The following is a 17,058-nucleotide window of genomic DNA, read 5'->3' on the forward strand; positions in this document are numbered from 1 at the left end:
ATATATAAATCCAAGAAAGTTAGGGGTTGTGAATCTAACCCACAAAGGGATAATATCTATCCAATATACTGCTGGAAGAATACGCAATTATTATTACACTAGTGTTTTCTCATTGCATAGCAATTACATTGCCAAGTGCAATAAATGGGTGTGGGTAAAAAGTAATTTTACCATTAATTTATATAGCAATAAGAAAATGGAGGGGATTAATAGGTGGTATTCATCAACTTGTAGACATTGTATTATGTCAATTTACTCGTTCATTTGTTTACTAAAAGGACAATAATAACAATATACAAACACATGTGACATATTATGTCATATCAGTAATTGAAAAAGGACATCTAGTGACAGAAAATGTCACTATATGTCATTTTTATAATTACTAATATATATATATATATATATATATATATATATATTCAAATATGAAATAGAAGCAGCACTAGTGTAATAAACCTTATCATCCACATATCCTTAACAGACATACCTCGTGTATTTGCCTGTAGACTCCTATCGACATGGTGTAGATTACTCTCTCAAAGCACCAAGGTGTTAAAACACCTTTGAGTCATGGACAGATAAGATAAGTCAACCTCAGTCCCATCAACTACCTTAAGTATGTGTAATGTACCATCCTGAGCGTGACCGTTGCCAGTACCGCCTGACTGGCCTTGTAGGGTTTTCGAGCGAGATCGTTGCCGGTGCCGCTGGACTGGCTCTTGTGCGGGTGGCACATAAAAGACACCATTTCAAGCGTGGCCATTTTCGTGCGGGTGACCCGTAAAAGCACCCACTACACTCTCTGAGTGGTTGGCATTAGGAAGGGCATCCAGCTGTAGAAACTCTGCCAAATCAGATTGGAGCCTGGTGTTGCCATCCGGTTTCACCAGTCCTCAGTCAAATCGTCCAACCCATGCTAGCATGGAAAGCGGACGTTAAACGATGATGATGATGATGATGATGATATATATATATATATATATATATATATATATATATATATATATATATATGAAAGAAGGTTTGAAAATGCACTTATTTTTAAAAAATATTTATTTACTTAACCGGTTTCACTTTTTTAGAAAAAGATTATCAAAAGTCTTTGAGAATAATAAAAAATGTTAAAAAACAGTCTGAGTATTAAAATGCATATATACATTCTTTGATGATAAAATATATTTAAAGTATAAAGCTTTGTATGAACTTTGTAGTGTTACATACTGATTGTCATATTAAGGTGAAATTGTTAAAAACAGTGTTAAAAACAGTGTATGAAAATACACATATGGAAAAATACATATACATATACATATTCTCATACATATTCTTTGACAATCGAATAAAATTGAGAAGGAACTGACCTGGCCTTTTTCTCTTGTGTATATATTCCTTCAATATACACAAGAGAAAAAGGCCAGGTCAGTTCCTTCTCAATTTTATTCGATTGTCAAAGAATATGTATGAGAATATGTATATGTATATGTATTTTTCCATATGTGTATTTTCATACACTGTTTTTAACACTGTTTTTAACAATTTCACCTTAATATGACAATCAGTATGTAACACTACAAAGTTCATACAAAGCTTTATACTTTAAATATATTTTATCATCAAAGAATGTATATATGCATTTTAATACTCAGACTGTTTTTTAACATTTTTTATTATTCTCAAAGACTTTTGATAATCTTTTTCTAAAAAAGTGAAACCGGTTAAGTAAATAAATATTTTTTAAAAATAAGTGCATTTTCAAACCTTCTTTCATATATATTTCCACTCGTACGGTATTCCACAACTTTACTTTATTATATATATATATATATATATCTATACACACACAGAATTACAACATAACAAAAATCTTTGTCAAGTGAGAGTAAATTTTCTGCCTCAAACAGACGTGTGTGTATATGTGTGCACGCGCATGTGTGCATGCATGCACATGTGTGCATGTGTGTGTTCGAGCTCATATACAATTGGTATCTTGAGTAGAAAACTTATTCAAATGTTAAACACATGATGTCACTGTGTACTCTGTACTTTACTAAACAATGTTACCAACACATCAAAAATCACAAAAGATGACTAATAACATTTCCTTCAGAATGTTCCTGGGGTGAATGCCTAAGAGAAAGGAACATTTGAATTTTGAAACAGGAAATATAGCTCTGACTAGGTCACTTAATTTCAAATTTCAGTTTTGTTCCTACTTCCTTGCTCAAGAGATCTAACAATAAAATTTAACCTTTATGAATATACAATGATATTTTTTTTTTTTTTTGGTGGGGAGGGTTCCTCTCCAACACATTCCGATTTCATTTACCAATAAATAAATAATAAACAGGAATAATAAATAAGTTAATTGAAAGTTTTAAAGGGAATTTAAATTAAAAGTTCAAAAGAATGTAAAATAAAGTTGAAAAATAACTTAAATATAAAGAAAAAAGGAAAAATAAAATAAAAACAACCACACTAGGTAATCACCAGGAGTTTTCTTAGAATCAATAAAAGATAGTGAAAAGATGCTAAAACTATTACCAAACTGCTTGCTGAAGGCATTTGCATTTAGTCATACATCAGCATGAAGTAACCATTTTACTTTTTGTTTTTGTTTCTTTTGTTATAGAGATATGCATGTGTTCATTATGTATTTGCATTCACATTATGTATGTGTTTGATATATATATGTGTGTGTTTTCAGTATGTGTGTGTGAAAACATTATGTGTGTGTGAAAACATTATGTGTGTATTTTCACTCCGTGTGTGTGTTGGTTATTTGTGTTGTATGAATGTGTTTCTTTACATTGTACTGTATGAATAATATAATTAAATTGTTTTATTCCTCATAAAGAACATCACCACAAACATTAGAAACGTTTTATTTTCATCGGATGGATTATTATTATTGTTATTTTTTCCTTTTCTTTTTTTATCCCATTCTTGAAATTTTTTTTTTTTTTTTTTCTAAATTTGACATTTAAATAGAAACAATTATTTCAAATGTCCCTCCCAACCTACCTGCATTTTTTTTTTTTAATAAAGTGAAAAACAATGAAGCAAGAGCAATGGAGCATCAGCTTGACAATGAAGATAACAACAGCAACATTAACAGCAATACCAGTAATGACGGTGGCATCAACAGAGGCGCAGCAACAACTAAGGAAAGGAACCTCTGTGTGGTCACTTGCCCTGCTAGAAATAGCAGCCGAATCGCTCTTAGATCACCACACACCTTCTTAACAAAGGAGGAACATGTTGGGTTGCGTAGTTTTGGATATTCTGAATCTTGAAAGCAAAACAAGAAAAAAAGTGTTGGTCATGGCTGGAACTAAGTGCACGTTGTAGAGCTGGGAAAAAAAAGGAGCTGAATGTAAAGATGAGAGGTGGTGTTCATTGTAGTGCTGAGAGAGGAGGAAGCACATTGTAGGGTTGCAAGAAGAGGGCACACATTGTAAGACTGGGGGACAAGGTCAACATCTGCGCAGGTAGAAGGTACATACTGTAGAGCTTGGAGAAGGTGTGCACATTGCGGGCTGGGAGAAGGGAGGTGCACATCATAAGACTAAGAGAAGGGATGCACATTACAAGGCTAAAAGATGGGGTGGGGCACACATTGTAGAGCTGGGATAAAGAAATAAACAGTATAAGGCTAGAACAGTGAATCCCAATGTGAGGCCTGGAAAAATTGTAGTGGGTCATGAGATCCAAAATATATTTTCTTTCTTTTTTTATGGGACATGGAATTGGGACAGACTCATTAGCATGCTGGACAAAGTGCTTAGCAGTATTTCACCCAACACTATGTTATGAGTTCAAATTCCACCAAGGTTGATTTCACCTTTCCTCCCTTTGGGAGTCAATGAAATAAGTAACAGTCGAACACTGGGATTGATGTGATCAACTTACCTCACCCCTGCAAATTCAGGCTTTGTGCCTATAGTAGAAAGGATTATACACAAGGATAATTAATAATGTATTATTAATGATATGAATTATTTTCTAAATGTTTAACTTTAAAGTAAGAATTATTCCTTCTACTGTAGGTGCAAGGCCTGGCATTTTAGGAAAAAGGATTAGTTGATTACATCAACCCGAGTGCTCAACTAGCACTCATTTTATTGACCCTGAAAGGGTGAAAGATAAAGTCAACCTCAGCAAAATTTGAACTCAGAACATAAAGCTGGTAGAAATGTTACTAAGCATTTTTGACTGACATGCTAAAACTTCTACCAGCTTACGGCCTTTATTATAATGATAAGAAGCTGGTTGTATGCAGTGCTCCGGTGCACTACAACTCATCATAAAAGGGTAAAAGAGAGGACAGAAAGCAGCAATAAGTAAAGAAAGATAGCAATGAAGGCCAAAAGTGCATGCACAGAATAAAACACAAAAAGAGACAAAAAGTGAACAGTAAACGAGAGGTATTTAAAAGGAAGTTATTCTTTTTTAACATCCTATGTGACATGCACCAGTAATTCTTAACTTCCCATATAAGGTGTTTTAGTAATTTTCTTTTCTTTTCTTTTCTGGTTTGATCTTTGGTGAGCCACAAAATCAAAAAGATTAAGAACTATTGATCGAGTTAGATCACAAGTGAACTGAGAGAGTGGCTGAACATTAAAGGCATCAGCCTCTGTATGTTCAGAAGTGGAAGGTGTGTGTGTTTGTAAGGACATGTCATATCAATAGACAATAAGCGTTGGGTAAACAAATGTCATGTGCTGATAATGGAAATTCTTATGGCAGAATGTAGAAGGATAGGGAAAAGGCTGTATAGAAAGAGATGCTGAGATCGGGTATCTAATTATCAGAATATTTAATATCCAAGCATAAGATTGGGAGAAGCAGTATGTATGCCATAATAGTCTTGGTCAAATCCTAGAAAAATGGATATTAAAACAAGGCAATGGATAGGAGGGGTGATAATGATGGTGATGATGCTAATGATGGTGATGATGCTAATGAGCATGATAGGGATGATGCTGGTGGTAGCGATGGCAGCGGTGGCGGCAATGGCAGTGGTGGTGGAAGCAGCAACAGTGGTGGTAGTGAAGGCAATATGATATATCAAAAATTGTTATGCTGGACTTATTCCAATTTCATTTCCTTTGATGATGTTAAGCAATTTCAAAAACATCTTCCCTTTGCCTAAACAAGCAATAATTCTATCAAACTTGCTACCCATGGGAGGGTTTGTTCTAAGCATGGCAAGCTAACAAAACATTTGTTGATGAAGCAACAATTGCCAGCCTGGAACCATAATTCTCTATGGAATCCATTTCACAGCTGAACCATGAAAAATTTAAATATCTTTGTCATGACCAAAGACACAGAAGAACGTTGGTGATCTGGCACAAACTGCAGAGCCGGATCATACATTTTAGGTACGAAGACATGATTTGATCCTGAATCCAGTTATATTATTGTTGGTTTATTAAAATTTACAGGGATCTACAATTCTCTGAGCTGACAATTACTTCCCTCTTTATGGGACACTAGTCTTTTGCAAGTAACTTTTCTCTTGAGTATAATTGAATTAAGTAATACAAATGACTGACTTACACATCATTTGAAACATTCCAAATTTAGCTAGAAAATGGCTCTACCCAATGAAATATACAACCGTAAAACTAATGATTTCTTGTTCATAAGTTCATAAAAATATTTTGGATGCATTTTTCAATAGGTATAAAGGTAGTAGTGACTGGGGGAAATTATAGGAAAAAATTTTAGAAAGATGAACACACTTTAAAATTGCTCTTGGTTATTGAATATTCTGGTACCATCCCTGAATTCATTGTAAATAAACTGATCAGAGCTGAAGTATGTTCTAACTTTGAAAGGAGGCTAATCTTTAGAATGTGGTTTTAGCTGTGCTATGTGTGTGTGGGATCACCAGGAAAGCTCATCATAGATTAGGGGATCTGACATTTGTAGCAACTTTGAAGGTTTTGTGTTGTCCATGGCTAATGGTAATCACAAAGTCATTCCTTTGATGTGTGATAGTAACTGTGCCTTTGTGCTGTTAGGACTTATCCACTGATCTCCAGTGACACAAACTGCTGATCCCTTGGCTTGTAGCTGTGATTCCTTATTCATCTTGACCAACTGTATTCTTCAACAGAACCCCTGAAAGCCATATTTAAAATATGGGTTTTTCTGATGCCTGGTTTAACATATACCATTGGTAGAGGCTTCTAAAACAGTTACTTAAACCCAGTGGGTATCTTGATCTGGCATTGCCATTTTTCTGGAAGGTCAGCAACTCAGTACCTTGACCACTTGAGAACTCTTGTAATGACCAAAGAGAATGTAAAAAAGAAAGAAAAAACAATAATAATAATAATAAAAGGGTAAATGTAGAAAAAAAATTGATGATGATTTGTCTGTTTCAAATCATTGAAAACAATACAAGATTCAGTAATTTAATTTTGTCTTTTGAAAAAAATATTGATATAATATTGATATTAAAGTGAATTGTTTCACATTTATTTTGTCATGAGAATGAAAGCGGAAGAAGGGAGGGAGGATGTGAGGAAACATGAAATGAAGGAAATTAGATGTGGAGAAAAAGGCAAAGAATGAAATTCAGTGGGATGTGGAGGGCGAGAGAGAGAGAGAGAGAGAGAGAGAGTGCATGTGTGAGAGAGAGAGAGAGTTAGACAGACAGAAAGAAGGAAGGACGATGATACATGAAAGAAAAATAAAGAATGACAGAGTTAAGAAAATTAGAGATGGAGAGAGATTAGGGGAATAGAAAAAGAGAGAGAAATTATGGATAATAAAGAGAACTAAGTAACAAAAAAAAAAGAAATCAAAAAATAAAACATAGACGTAAAATGATGAGAGAAAGAGTGTGTGAAAGGTATTGAAAGGATAGGAGCTAATAGTGGGGAGGGAAACCCGAAAGCAGAGAGAAATTTGAAGGAACAAATAAAATATATATATGAGTGTATTTTCTATAAATGTTATTTACAAATTGTGTTAGTAAGTCACGAGCTGGCAGAGACAAATGTCTGCTCTCTGCGATAAAACTCTATCTGTACCAGTTGAATTTCACAGATATTCATATCTTTTGAAATCAATATTTCTGATATTTAGTGTTGTTCTTGTTATTGTTGTTGTCATCTTCCTTACTGAACAACCTCATTACAATGATGAATTTTCATAGCTTCAAGTCATTTGTCTTTTTCCATAGGTTTTCTTTCATTAACTTCTCTCTCTCTCTCTTTCAATTTTCCCTCCCCCTTTCTTTCCCACCGCCCTTCCACCACACACACACACACACACACACACACACACACACACACACACATATTCATCTCTGACTCTCACTTCCTCTGTATTTCAATACCTCATATTTCCCCTCTATCATCCTCTCCTCTCTCTCTCTCTCTCACACTCTCTCTATATACACATGTATAAATACATCCACCTCTCTAATTCTCCCACTATTATTTTCTCTGTCTTTCAGCATTTCATTATCTCTCTCTCTCTCTCTCTCTCTCTCTCTCCCTCTCTCTCTACCTCCCTCTTTGCTCATATTCTATTTCTCTCTTCCCTCTATCTTTTGTCATTACTCCTTATCACTCTTTCACTCATACCTCCACTCCATTTCCTCACTTCTGTTCTTTAAATGCATTCATATCTCTCTCCAGCATTATCTTTCTCTAAATCTCTCTCTCTGTTTCCCTGTCATCTGATATCCTCCCACTTACTTTGTCTATTCCCATAAATATTTCTATATTTCTCACTAATACTTTCTCCCTTTCTAGTTTTCTTCTCATTTCATTCAACTGACTGCCTCTTTTATGCCATTCCCACCCACGCTCTCTCTCTCTCTCTCTCTCTCTCTCTCTCTCCTTCCCTCTCCCTCTCTCTCTCCCACGCATTTCTTTCTTTCTTTCACCCGCCTCCTCTCAGCTTCAGTTAGATTTCCTTTCATCTTTCTCTGTGACAATTGAATTTCATGTTTGTGCAACACAAGTACCATGTTATGGAACTGATTTTAATGTAAGAAAACTGGTAAGCATGAATATGCCATGCATGCGTGCACTCAGAAGTGCATTCTCCACTGTCATTGTGCATCATACACCTCGTTGCTACAGAGGAAATAAAATGTTTCCATGTATGTATGAATGTAGTGTGTGTGTGTGTGTGTGTGTGTGTGTGTGCATGTGTGTGTGTGTATGTGTGTGTGTACGTGTGTGTGTGTGTACATGTGTGTATATGCATGTTCTGTTTCTCTTTTTAATTTAGAATAAATCTGACTGGCCACCTACTTGGTAGCAACGCTGTGAAGAAAAGCATCTTGTTTTAACCATCATCCTTTCAATCTTAGAAAGGTTTTGCAGACATATATAGCCTCAAATATTGTAATCATTTGTAGCATATGAATTAAGAATTTGCATTCTTTCCCCATCATCCCAAATTCAGCCATACTTTGCTCCAGAAGGATTGGTATGTCTCCTGTTGTTCCAATAATTATAAGTACGAAGCTGAAAGTGTATATTGAGTACTGGATTTGCAAACTCCTTATCAATGGTCTATAGATGTTCTCTTTCTCTTGTATTTTTCTAACCTCATAGGTGTCCTGAGGGCAGCTGATTTCTACAACAGAACATATCTTTTCCTTGTGGACCCAGACAACAATATATAGCTGGTTGTGTTTTAGCTTGGTTGGATGTTTTAATTTTTAAGTTCCACCAATATTCTTTTGACCCATCAGTCTCAATATGGTCAAATTCATCTGTAGGTGCTTTTTTTTTGTCATCCTATTCCAGACTGTCCTGGCCACTGTGCCATTGTGTCTCATGGGAAGATAATATCTGGAAGACATTCTCTCACAGTTGGCAATTATATGGTTGATGTCTTCAGTCTTGATCTTGTACAGCCTACATTTGTTGTCTGACAATGTTTTCTGCTTCTTATACTGTAGGTATTTGGTGGGGATCTATTGTTGTTGAATTGAATGGAGGTAGACTTCAAAGTGAGATGACATAAACTTGTCAGTACTCCATGCAAAGCTTTGGACATGATCAATCCCTTCTATGATTTGTGTTTTACATGCCAAGTACCTATATATTATCTTCTTAATGAACAGGTCCATTTTCTTTTATTCTGTCCGTCTGATAAAGAGATTTTAATGATGCTCTTTGGGGAAAGATCTGTTTCAGCTCTTATTTCATACTTCCCAAGTTCATTAGCTATCCTAATTATATCATTGATTTCATGGTCTCAAACTTGAGCAAAATAGTTACTCTTCTCTTTCCTCTGCTGCAGATGTTGCTTCAATGTCTCAATATGTGTTTCGTATAACATCAATAGAGATTCGAGACCATGGTCACCATCTTCGCTTGGGAAGTTTAATCTGTCTACATCTTCACTGATATTGAAGTTTCCTGCAAGTTCGAACATCTATCTCACTGAGTTCTTACTGTGACCAGTTCAGAAGGTTAAATGTGTGAGGACAAGCACTGCAAAGGTATTGTGGGCAACATGCTTATTGTAAGCTATGAGCTCTGATGCCCATATTTTCTTTACTCTCTGGAGGTATTCTTCTTATGTATGTACATACGTACATATGTACGTATGTACGTACGTATGCATGTATGTATCTATGTATGTATGATACATACCTCCCACCTCCCACCTTTGAGATTTTTTATCAGTGAGAAAATAGTGTTGTGTTTGCACTCCCAGTTAACATTACATTCCATAGCTCTGTCATCTTGAAGAAGTGGAATAAAAAAATTTTAAAAAAACCTTACTTGTAGCCATAAAGATATTACTCCAAATAAGTAGCCATTCAATGTATATTAGCTGTAAAAGAACCGAAAATAACAAGAGAAAACAAACAAAAACAAACGAAGTCTTTGCTCTTCTGACCAAGTTGTGTTTATTGTGGTTTTAAGGGTAGACATTTCTGTCATTTCTTTGTTTTGAAATTGTTTTTACAACTGGATGTCCTTTATGTCACCAACCACTTTACAACATAGACTAAGAACATTTTACTGATTTCCATTCATGAATTCTATAAAATATTCATCTAACCCATGCTAGGATGGAAAAACAGACATAAAATGAATGAATGAATGAATGAATGAATGAACAATAACAAGAGCAACAAATAAACAAAGACTAATGCAACTTCAATGTTGTGGTAATAACTGTAATTTTAACTGAAATTTCTGCAATTTCTTTTTCTTTTTCTTTTTACAAAATTTAGTATGTTTCCAGGAATAGAAGCAATTGAATAACAATGCGAATAATGTTAAAAAAAAAAAAACAACGAAATAAATTCTTGTCAAAATAGTTAGATTTTTATAAATGAAACAGAATAAATTCAGTCGGAGAATTTATAAGAAAAAAAACTCTCTTCAATAGATCTTTTTTAATTTACTTTTCTATTTCTAGGAATTGGTTAAACATTTCTGCAACACTGTATATTTACATCTATTATTTTTGATCTTCTTGCTGTCATTATAGTTGTTACCGTTGTAGAGTAGCTATGCTTCAGTCAACTCATCGCGTAGCAGAGGCAGATCAAAACCTTATGAGCAGCTCAGATGCCACTTACTTCAAATATACAGACAAGAATTAGTTGTCAAATATGTTGGTTTGGAGAAGGCTCCATCTCTAGATTAACATAGTTGTCAGTGTTAATTAATATCTCTGGTACAGTTCTTTATTTAAGAGATGAGGAATTATGTACATTATTTACATTTGAACATTTGACGGATATTTGTCCTCATCTTGTTTGTTGTTAACACAACGTTTCAGCTGATATACCCTCCAGCCTTCATCAGGTGTCTTGGGGAAATTTCAAACCTGGGTTCTCATTCCTAAGGTATTTTTCGATGTTGATATTGTTATTATTATTATTATTATTATTATTATTATTATTATTCAGGTCACTGCCTGGAATCAAACTTGGAATCTTGGGGTTAGTAGCCCATGCTCTTAACCACTATGCACACGGGCATATGGTGTAATGGTTAAGAGCGCGGGCTACTAATGCCAAGATTCTGAGTTCAATTCCAGGCAGTGACCTGAATAATAATAATAATAATAATAATAATAATAACATCGTAAAATACCTTAGGAATGAGAACCCAGGTTCGAAATTTCCCCAAGAAACCTGATGAAGGCTGGAGGGTATATCAGCTGAAACGTGTTAACAACAAACAAGATGAGGACAAATATCCGTCAAATGTAAATGATGTAAATATTTCTGGTGGTCGTGTGTCTTAAAATGGACTGTCCAAAATACAAGGCCTTTGTATTAAAAGATAGTCAGAAAGCTTGACCACTGGACTGAGCAAGTCTGTGTGTTTTTCCATAGCTGAATATTCCTAGAAACCAAAATTTCCCAAACTACAGTAAATTTACTAAATTTACTCTCAGGGGCAAATTCCACCCAACCAGGATGTAAATTTAGTGATTCTAGATGTGTATGTTTTTAATCAGGTATGGCAGTATTATAAGAAGTTTGCTTCCCAACCACATGTTTCCAGGCACCTTGAGTAAGTGTCTTCTACTATAGGTTTGGGCTGACCAATGCCTTGTAAGTGGATTTTGTAGATGGAAACTGAAAGAAGCCTGTCATGTGTGTGTGTGTGTGTGTGAGGAGGAGGAGGAGGAGAAGGAGGAGGAGGAGGAGGAGAAGGAGAAGGAGGAGGAGGAGGAGGAGAAGGAGGAGGAGGAGGAGGAGAAGGAGGAGGAGGGCTGTTGCAAAATGAAATCACTGGTTCGGAGCTGGCATGGTGGGACTGGGAGCTGGTATGTATGAAGTCACCCACCAAGATATTATTTTTAGAATAAAGAAATTAATATACTGAAAAGGAAGATAAAAATATATTCTAAATTTCCAGCCCAAAGGAATTCACAAATAATTATAACATATTTGTTAGTTGAAATACATAACATCACACTTTAGGTCAAATTATTCACCAACAATAATTTGGGGACATTGCCAACACTTTTTTTTTATCTACAGGCAATAACAGCCAAAGGAAACCATTAATAGACTTTGGCATAAACTATCTTATATTTGTAATTCCGCATTTGCCAAATACAAGTGTAAGTTCTCTTCTCTTGAATAATAATGTATTCATGAAAAGTCATATAATACTTTTTTTTTTATTTCACTTATGGCTCACACCATTTTGTTCACTTGTTATTCATTTAAGGTTGTTGTTTTTTTTTATATTTTCATACCAATTGGTTCAAAATTATTGTTCAAGTAATTATAATTGCTCCTATTGTACAGATAGTAGTTCTATGACAGTGATAGATCTGGGTTCACAATGCAGACATGCCAAGTCTCATGACTTTGTTGTGAGTCTCAATTTTACTCACAACATTTTCATCCTCTCACATTTTCACAAACAATTTCTCCAAAGACAAACTCCCAAAAATTTTAGAACATTTATCAACACTTATCACAGTCCTGAGATGCATTTTAACCTACTCATAGATCATTCTGCATGCCACGGAGGCATCTATGGTTCATACTATCATACAGTTGACTCAGCTATTTATGGTCTTAACTTGTCTGATTCTGTTATTTATGCTCTAGCTTTGAGTTATATTTATAATATATTGTTTTGTTTTCCTATCACAAAAAAAGAATATTAATAAAAACCCTTAAGGACTATATCTTATTGTTTACTGTTGATGTCATGTGACACTAAATCCCAAATGAACTTAGACTAAAACCAGCTCTGCTAGGAAATTTGTAGGTATTTCACTACGTTTTGTCACTTCTCGCTACTTTTTCTAGCTCCAGTTTCAAATTCTCATAACTTTTGAGTGTGGCAAGTCTAACAATGTCTAAACATTGTTCCCTCCACTATTAGGCTTCCTAACCATTAGGCTTCCTATTAGGCTTCCTATTAGGCTTCCTAACCATAAATCCAGCCTAAGCTCAGTCACTAAACTTTGTCTTAAATGTCAGATTTATGCTTCTATTTCTGACTATTTCACCTGTTCAACCTTTTCATTACTATATTTCTGTTGAAATATGCTACCTGTGTTTCAATTAATTTTTGGAAAATAATGAAAAATTTACAAAAATAACCTTGTCACTATTAAATTGGTATTTGGAACATAGATTAACTTGAAATTTTGGTGGACAGTTTTAACATGATCATGTTCCCTCAAACTCATGGCCTTTTAGCTTACCAGACCTCAGTCAACTGGGCTGTCATGTGTAGAATGTAATCAAGAGACAGTCAATCAATACCTCCATATCATCATACAATTTCTCAATTTCTATCATAACCAGCATTATGTCCAAAATTGATAAAGATCATCCAATTTTATCATGTCAATGCTTCCAACCCCAAAACAGCCATTGATGCTAACGGTGGATTCATTGAACCGGTGTAATAAAAGGATTCTCAAGATTATTCCTACTAATTTGTTTTCAATTACAGCTTTTCTTTGATGAGCGATGCATCTTTTTTTTTAATTCATGCAAATGACTTGTACCATGTGAAGGGGTTTTCCCCACATCTTCCTTTCTTTCTTTTATTGATGATATAAAGCTGTTGTAGTGTACATTGACCCTATTTCCTCTCACCTTCGCTCCATATGAGAAACAATGTTCCATTCAACCCAGGTCAAGCAAACCTAGGATTAAAGTCTTCTGTCGCCATAACTAATCCATCTTTTTTTTACAGACACAGTTCACCTCGGAGTACAATATCAAATGTTTTACCTTTTTAAAGTAACAGGTTATGATTCCAAGGAGATTTGGCTGCTATCTCTAGTAGGTCAATCAACCACATGTCTTCCCTATTAGTTTTTGCATTCCAGATTAAATTGTATTGAGCATGCCATAGAGTAAAAGTCATCACCCAGCAAAACATATCATGATTTAATTTAGTGTCTCATTTGTAGCTATTTCACTTTATTTGTGTTTTTAATACCCTTGGGAATGGTTTTGGCATCTTATGCCCTTATTTTCCTCTCCTCCTCTCTTCTCTCTAGCCTAAAAGATTTATTTTGTAAGAAATCAATATTGGAAAAAGTGTGAGATTAATTTTGATAATCATTTCATTTTAACTGCCCCCTACAATTGATTAGTTTATTTGAACAAGATTGAAAATATTCAACTTCTCTCAGAAAATCCTTAAATTTAGCTTCTGCAATTTATTAAGGTGGCAAGCTAACAGAATCATTACCACACCGGACAAAATGCAACATTTCATCTGCTTTTACATTTGGAGTTTAAATTCCACTGAGGCTGAGTAAACATGTCTGTGGAGTCCTTTCAGGGTCGATAAAATAAGTACCAGTTGAGTATTGAGGTCAATGAAATTGCTGGCCTAGTGCCAAAATTTGAAACCAATATTAAGCGTTTACACTTTATCATAAACTTCTGACACATTGGTCTTATAGAAACTGGTCAATTATATACACTGGTCAATTATATACACTGGTCAATTATATACACTGGTCCAAAGTTATAATGTTCAAGAATAGAAAGAGAAAGAGAAAAAAAGAAGTTAAAAGTCATTATTTTAATGTAAAAGCAAAGAGACTGTAATGGATGCGAAAGAAAACCTTTTACGGTTACAGCTTGTACTGCAATTCAAAATAGCAGTGAAATGTTAAAAACAAATCTCATTGACTTATCTTGACACTCAACAATGCAGCAAAGCTGAAAAACTGTACTGAAGCAGTAGTTGAACAGATTGATTATGACAACTGATACTTCTTATGCATTCTTCTAGGGAAGGACAAAGGTAAGGGTGAACGTTTTAACTTAATGGACACATAAAATGTGTTAGACAAGCTTGATTCAATATAATTTAGTTTAATAAATATTCTCGTATTCATTTTCTTTTCTATTTTCGGTTCGAGTCCTGTTGCATGTTGTAATGTCAGTGTACTTCACTTTGTTACCCTGAAGCTACGTATCTATATTAAGAAACATTACTTCCTTTATATTATTACAGAAAGTAAATAAATGTTTCTTTCCTTTTTTTCTTCTATTTTTGAGTGGAACATATTGCCTTTTAGATGTATCTGAAACTGAAACTAAATCCCAAGTTTATTCCAATGAAATATTTTTCAATATTTTCTCTGGTAACTCTATGTTCCCACATTAAACAGATTCCAGTGAATTTTAGAATCAAATATAACATAAAGATTGCTTCGGTAACAATAACAGCCAATTGTGATATACAATGTCACAGTCATAGCATAACACTTACTTTATTGATTTTTTTTTTTTTTTTTTTTTTTGGCTGACCAAGAAATAATGGTTAACTGTTCTATGTGAAGATTATAACAATTACTGTCAAAACTGAAATACCTGCCGAAGAATTGAATCGAAATCAATACAAAGAACATTTTCTAATGTTCTCTTGAGAAAATAGACAGAATAAACAAAAAAAAAAAATGAGGTATTTTTAATTTATAATAAACAGCTTAATATTTCAATGGGAAATAAAAATGGCAATTTCCTCTGAAAATTTCACACCAGTGAAAATTGAAAAATAGGTACAGGTGGTATAGGCCAAATTGCTTTACACAAAACATTTGATGTTACGCGTTAGGGTAAAGTTTTGGTTTCAAAGCTAAAATGTCATGTATTGCTTTTCAGTTACAAGAACTGTCTTCAGTATATGGAAATAAAACTTTAACACTCTAATGGTCTGCTTACTTTCACGGACCAAATAAAGAAAGATATATCTTTCAAATGCGACTGGGAAAGAATTTATCGAGCAAATGACTGGTGATTGTATCTAATGTTGTAAGTTCAGTGAAGTAAGATTAAAACAGAGTTATGAATAATGCCATACCAATCAGAAGTCACAGAAAAGGGGGTCAACTCTGGTGACAAAGTATCTGTTTGTAGCCTGAAGATGATGTTCTGACCCTAACGAACATAGTACCGTAGGATGGGAAAGAAAAAGACCATCTAGTTCTTCAACATCATCAGCAGCAGCAACAGCAGCAACAGTAGAAGCAGAAGCAACAACAACAGCAGCAACAATAACAGCAGCAGCAATAACTGCAGCAGTAGCAGCAGCTGCAGTAAGGTATTGAATTGGCTGAGTTGTTAAAGCATTAGGCAAAAAGCCTTGCAATACTTGTTTCAGTTTTTTACATTCTGAGTTCAAATCCTGGTGAGCCGATTACCCTAACCACTAAGCCACGGGCCTTCATATTTATAGATATACATATATCTTTTTTTTTTCATTTTATCTAGTTTTAGCTCATGAGCTGTGGCCATGCTGGAGCACCGCCATTTATGATAAACATATATATATATATATATATATATATATATATATATATAATCATCATCATCATTATGTTATATATAGAAATATAAATATATATATATATATATATATATATATATATCATCATCATCATCATTATGTTATATATAGAAATATAAATATATATATAATTATATATATTTATATATATTTGATGTGTGTGTGTATGCATGTATCTTCTTTTACTTGTTTCAGTCACTGTGTTGTGGCCATGCTAGGCACCACCTATAAGGATTCTAATTGAGCAGATCAACCCCAGTAGCTTATTTTTAAAGTTTACTACTTATTCTATTGGTCACTTTTGTTGAACTGCTGAGTTACAGGAACATAAACAAAGCAACACCAGTTGTCAAGCAATGGTAGTTTGTGGGCAAATATAGGGACAAACACACACACACATATATATACATATTAGTTTATTAAAAATTCCTCAGTAGAACAGAGGTATTATATCAATTGAGAAGAAATGAAAGGTAAAAGTTATTCTCAACAGGATTTGACATGGGAAGCTGTACATCTAACTAAATATCAAAAACAATCTAACTTGATTTCCTACATTTTCAATATTATTTCCAGTCCTCTACAATAATTAAATGTGTACTAAGTTGACATTTTTGTAGTATTCAGTAGAGAGAGATGAATCATGAAAACTGAGAAACAAAATAGTCCAAAGAATATTGCCCTGAGAATGGTGCGGAAGGCAGAGATATTGGTTAACAACAAAACTATGTCAAAAGAAGTTATGAAACAT

The sequence above is a fragment of the Octopus bimaculoides genome, chromosome 6, assembly GCF_046866305.1.
Source record: "Octopus bimaculoides isolate indiv1 chromosome 6, ASM4686630v1, whole genome shotgun sequence".
In the NCBI taxonomy this organism is placed as follows: domain Eukaryota; kingdom Metazoa; phylum Mollusca; class Cephalopoda; order Octopoda; family Octopodidae; genus Octopus; species Octopus bimaculoides.